This window comes from Equus caballus, chromosome 1, assembly GCF_041296265.1.
Source record: "Equus caballus isolate H_3958 breed thoroughbred chromosome 1, TB-T2T, whole genome shotgun sequence".
NCBI classification, from domain to species: domain Eukaryota; kingdom Metazoa; phylum Chordata; class Mammalia; order Perissodactyla; family Equidae; genus Equus; species Equus caballus.
The window spans coordinates 176,851,728-176,857,727 of NC_091684.1; positions in this window are offsets into that span (position 1 = coordinate 176,851,728).

Sequence of the window (6,000 nt, forward strand, 5' to 3'; positions counted from 1 at the left end):
TGCATGATATTATTTTTTATATTTGAATCTCTTATTTGTTTGGAATTTATGCTGGTGGTTTGTGTGAAATGTGACTCCAACTTAACGTCTTAGCAAATCACTATCTAGTTGATCTAGTATCATTTAGTAAAAAGTCCATCATTTCCCCAATGATTTGAAATGCCCCCTTATGAAAAAGTACATTTCCATATGTACTTGGGAATGTTTCTGGATTTTCCATTCTGCTTGATTGGTCTCTCTGTCTGTTCATGAGTCAGTGCCTGTCTGTTGTCAGGAAAGAAGTTTTCTAAGATGGTCTTAATATCATTAGGCTTAATATGTTTGCTTATTGGATTAATCCCCACATAGATTTATATAACAAATCTACTAAATCCTCATCGTTCCCATTGTGGGTCCCCTCCTTGCACCACATAGGCTCTGGCATTCCACATCAGTAGCCCCTTTGTGCCAAAACCCACCTCTCCCTAAGCAGCCTGCTCTGACAAATGGCACTAGCCTGCCCCTCGTCTGTCTCCCCACTTGAGCTCTGATACCACCTACTAGGCCAGCCTCTTGTGTGAACATCATCCTCACCCCACTTGGGCATCCACTCCCTGCACTGGGCTGCCATCCTCACCTCACAGGTAGTCTGACACCCCAAGCTGTGCTCCCCAGTGCAGGGCGTCCGAGCCAACGTGAGGTGACGAGGTTGTCCACTCAGGAGAGAGGCCTGACGTGAGCACCTTCCCCACCCCACACAGACACGACTTGGACACCTCCCTCTGGTTCACTCTGGCTCCCCTGCCAGACTCACCATTGACATTGTGCTTTGTTTCTCTAGCTAGGGTTCTATTGCTTTTTAAGAGAATTGGGATCAACATGTTTAGAACCAACAGTATTTTCAATTCCATGACTCAGTTCTCTTTTTCCATTATGGGGAGATGATCGAGAGAACTCCTTCAGAGAATGTAGCAGGATATCAGAAATGTCGTTCTCCGGTCAGTGGTGTGAGAATACTGCTTTGGCTCCCTGGCATCCTTTCCCATTTCACATGGTATCAGTAATTCATTGAGGAGAATAACTTAGGGGGTGAATCAACACTCTTCCATTCTCAGGACACGGGATTAGGAGAAAGCAGACTCCAGCCAATCAAAGGCTGTGACCTGGGCTTAGACAGATCAGAGCCTCTGACCAACTCTACACACACCAAGAGCAGAGTGACAGATTGTGCTTTGCCGGGACGGCCTCTGTGTATCTCCCATCCCACAGGCTCTTCTTACAGGACTGCAACCCTCCTCCCCTCACAGGGGGTGTCTATGCCCTTTCCTAATTAGTTGGGGCCAGGGATGCCTTTTTATTGCCACAGGCAGTGAAATAGGATAGAATGGATGCATTATGATGTCAAAGTCTTGGGAATAAAAAGAACACAGCTTCTGCCTGTCTCGCTTTTGGGAGATGCTCACTCTGGGGAAGGCAAGCATCATGTTGCGAGGAAGACACGACAATCGCATGCACAGAGACTACTGGAGAGGCCCTCATGGAGAGAAAGGGATGTGCCGAACCGACAGCCAGCACCAACCACTGGGCACGTGTGAGCGAGCCTTCAGATGATTCTGGCTTCCGGGCGTCAAGCCTCCCCTGACTCCAAGGGGAGCAAAGGGGAGCCATCCACACTAAAACCCAACCAAAATGCAGATTTGTGGGCAAAATCAATGTGTTTTGTTGTTTTGAACCACTCGATCTTTAGTAACTGGAACAAGCCCTCTTCAGCAATACTCCCACTCCATCTGTAAATACCTCTGACCATGGCTTACACCAGCGTTATCTGATCACTGATGGCTTTGGCTTCCCATCAGAAGCAAGGAATCTCATCTCAGTGCTCCCCTGTCTCACACAGAAAGGGGTTCCTTTTGAGGCCAACAGTTTTTTCTGGTGACTTTGTAGGACTGAGCCCCAACTCTTCTTTTGTTACTAGAGTATTTGCCAATATAGACATCTCAATTTCCCCACGAGATGCTTTGCCTTTAGAATGCTTTAGAAAGTAATGCTTCCTTCTCTCAGTGAGGGTGAGAATCTCAGCATACTCTTTGTAAGGCTGCCATGCTGGCTTTACTCTACCTTAATAGAAAGGAGTTAGGTGAAATTTCTGGTTCGTTTCCCAGAAACTCCTTGTGAAAGGAGTAAGAAAGGTGTTCCATCATAAACCGTGGTTAAACAGAGGGGAGAAATATCCCAAGACTGCCAGAAGGGAATCCCATGTGGAGAAAAGAGTGTAATGGAAGGATATCCAGGAGGATTACTTTGTAACTTATGAGAAGACTCCTTCTGAACTTGAACTTCTGGCCTGAGATACAAGGAAGAAATGCCAAAAATGGTACTTTCCCACTTTGTTCTGTTGTAACTCCTATAGAAAGCAGAGCCTGAAGCAAAGATTATGGTGGGAACAATTTATTTGGGAGGTGCAAGGCTGACAATGACGGTGAGGAAAAAGGATTAGGTCAAGGAAAGATGCAATGCAATGAAATATGTGACATTATGACAGTTGGCCACTACTTCACAGCAAGCTGCTAAGAATAAAAGGCATGTATCTCAGCAAGCTTAGTCAGCACATGGAACTTCTCCAGAACAATTGCAAGGTGTGTCACAGGAAGAGAAGAGCCTTCAATTTTTGAAACAAAATCTGAATTTATTGCTTGCTAAGAGAGAGCTGTATTTGTAAAGAACAGTGTCTCTGAAACAAGTAAGAGCAAATCTTGTGTAGGATTTGGAAGTGTGAAATTCAGAAATTGGTGAGATTTCAGCAGTGTGAATCTTTTGGCATTTGCTGTCTTTCGTCTGTGGGACAATGAACATCGAGATGAGGTTGTAGCCGGCTGGCTAGTATGATCTGGCTCCTCAGTTGTCCCTCGGGGAACCAAGTTTCATGCCTCATGCAACTTACTCTTTTATTCAAGATCAAAAATGGAGGGGCAACTAGTAGAGATGGGGCATCAACTGAGAGGAAGAAAGAAGATACAGAGAAAGAGAGAGAGAGAGAAAGAGAGAGAGAGAGTGCGCCCAGCTGGTTTAGTCATGAAAGGAAAAGGGACTTTATCAGTAAGTGAGTGACTGAGAGATTCTGGTCCAGGCCAGTAAGGACTAAGGAACAAACTCTTCCTGGGGAGAGGGCCTATAGGGGGTTATCCACAGGGAACAACATTCCAGAATAACTGGGAATATCAGTTCTTCCTTCTCAGTTTTTCTTGAAAATAAATAGATCCCTCGACCCCAAACTGCGGCCCCAACACTGTGTCCATCAATTTCTGACTCTTGTTGCCCAAAACCTAGAGAAGCCAAAGCTTTTTTCCCCTCCAGTTCAGTGAGGGACCATCACAATGTCTTCTCTCTCTCCTGGACCCAGTACTTACCAGTGGTTTGCAGGTGTGCTCTCTCAGAGTGGGAGAGGATCTCGGCATCTGAGGCCTGATGATCTCCCCTGAACAAGAGGACCCAGGGCCCCAAATACAAGACCAACACAAGAGTCAGAGCATCAGCCCCAGGGAAGGGGCATTAAAGGTAGAAAAAGAGCCAGCAGGGCTGCAAACCCTCCTCTTTGCAGACCAGCCCTGCTCCCTCCCTCGGATCTACTCTTCCTAATCTCCCCCTTGAATCTCCATACACTTCCTGAAAGGATCCCACTTGGGGTCATTTCCAGACTCAAGCCTGCCCAAGGGAAAGAGCTGGAGAACACCAGGATCGCACATGTGTGCAAACCAGCTGAGAGGGAAGGGCTTTCTCACAATCTTTCAGGAAGGATGGAAACCTTGGTTATCTTACTAGATGAGGGGTTGGTTAAATGGTTTCTGTATGTTTTACAGATACCATTTATTAGATTAAGGAAATTTCTTTCTGTTTTGGTCTGATAACAGCTTATCTTTGCTATCATGAGTTGATTTCTTTTTTATCAAATGCCTTTCTGTGTATTGAGATGATAGGATTTTTCTCTTAGATCTGTTTGTGTGGGAAATTGCATTAGTCAATCTTTCTAAGTTTAAGTGAGATCTGCACTCTTAGTGTAAACTTAACTTGCCTGTGATGCTTTAACCTTTCGATGTATTGTTGGACTAGTTTTGAGAGTTGATATTGTTTAGGGTTTTGTGTCTATGAATCACACATGAGGTTGGCCTGTACTTTTCCTTTCTTATCCTGTTATTTGGGTCAAGGTTATGCCACCCATATAAAACGAGATGGTAGTGTTCCTTCTTTTTCTCTTTACTGGAGGCATTTGTAGATTAAAAGTTTTCCTTCCTTGAATTTTGGTAGAAATTAGCAGTGACGCCGTCTAGGTCAGTTCCCTATGTGGATAGTATTTGATGGCTGATGCAATTTCTTTGATAGCTCCAGTGTTACCTAAGGTGGCAATTCCTTCTCGAGAAGGTGTTAGGCAGTGATATTTCTATTTTGTCTAAAATTTAAAATTTAAAATAAAGTTTTTAATAGCATTCTTGACTTATCTTATAATGGTCTGCAGCTTTGTAAAAATATTCCCTTTTTAGTTCCCGATCTTAAATATTCACACTTCCTCTCTTTTTTTCATGATTAGTTTCTCCAGAGGCTTGTCAATTTTATCAGCCTTTTCAAATAATTAATATTTGCTTTATTAAACCTCTCTGTTGTATCTTTGCCTGCTATTTCATTAACTTCTGCTGCTTATTATTTCTTCCTCCCACTTCATTCAATTTATTCACGTATTAATTCGTAACTTCTGGGGATATATGATCACCCCAACAATTTCATTTTTTTCTGATATGTGAGTTTTAAGACTATAAGTTTTTCTCTACCTGCATTAGCTGTGTTCCACAATTTTTAATAAGTACTGTTATTGTTATTATTCAACTCAAAACGCTTTCTAGTTCTCTTTAAATTTTATTTTGACTTGTGGGTTATTTAAAAGTGTATTTCTTTTTTCCTAATATTATGAGGATTTTGCTAGTTACCGTTTTATTGATTTCCAGCTTAATTATGTTGTGGTCAGAAAACATTCCAAAGATTTACATTTTTAGAGTTTATCAAGATTTACTTCAGGGCCCAATATATGATCAATTTTGGCAAAAGTTTTGTGTATTTTAAAAATACCAATATTGGATGCAATGTTCTCAATATGCTGCTAGATCCAGTTGGTTCCTTGTTTTCTTTCCATCATCCATATCCTTATGGAATTCTTTTATGGTCTGCTTGCTGTACTAATTCTTGAGGCAATGGTAGGTTTATTTATCTCCTTGGAGTTCTTTCAATTTTCGTTTTATAGAGTTTCTGGCCATATAATAGGTGCATTAAAATTTAAAATCATTTCATCTTCCTGATGAATTGATCTGTTTATCGTTGTGAAAGGACCCTTTTTCTCTTCACAGACACTTTTGATTTGAAGTCACTTTTGTCTGGTATTGATACACCTACAATGGTTTTCTACGGTTACTGTCAATGATGGTAGATCCATTTCCTTTCTCTTATGTTCAACTTTTTAGACCTGTCTATTGCACAGAGCACATATTTATGTTTGTTTTCACAGCTGACTTGATTCTTTGAATTTTAACTGGAGTATTCAGGTGCTTACATTTGACATAGTTATGGATATATTTGCTTTTAAGTCTACTCTGACTTTATGTTTTGCATTTCTCCCAACTATTCTATGGCTTTTTTCCCTCTTCTTTTTACCTTTTCTTGGATGGATTACTTTTTGCTTTTCCTTTTTTCTCTTCTACTATTTGGAAGTTATGAATTGTTCAGATGATTTTAGCGGTTACATAAAAGTACAGGATGTTTCCACAATTTATCAAAGACTAAGTTTAATCAGCAGGTTTTTACCCTTCACCCTGAAAATGCAGGAAACGCAGGCCTTTTAATCTCATTTACCTTCTCCCCAAATTTTGGATTTTAATTCCACCCTGTTTTCTTAACACATTAGAAATTGTGATTATCATTTTACATAAACAACGTTCCTTTTTCTTTAATAGTGTCTAGTTACTAGGCTAGTTTTGTTTT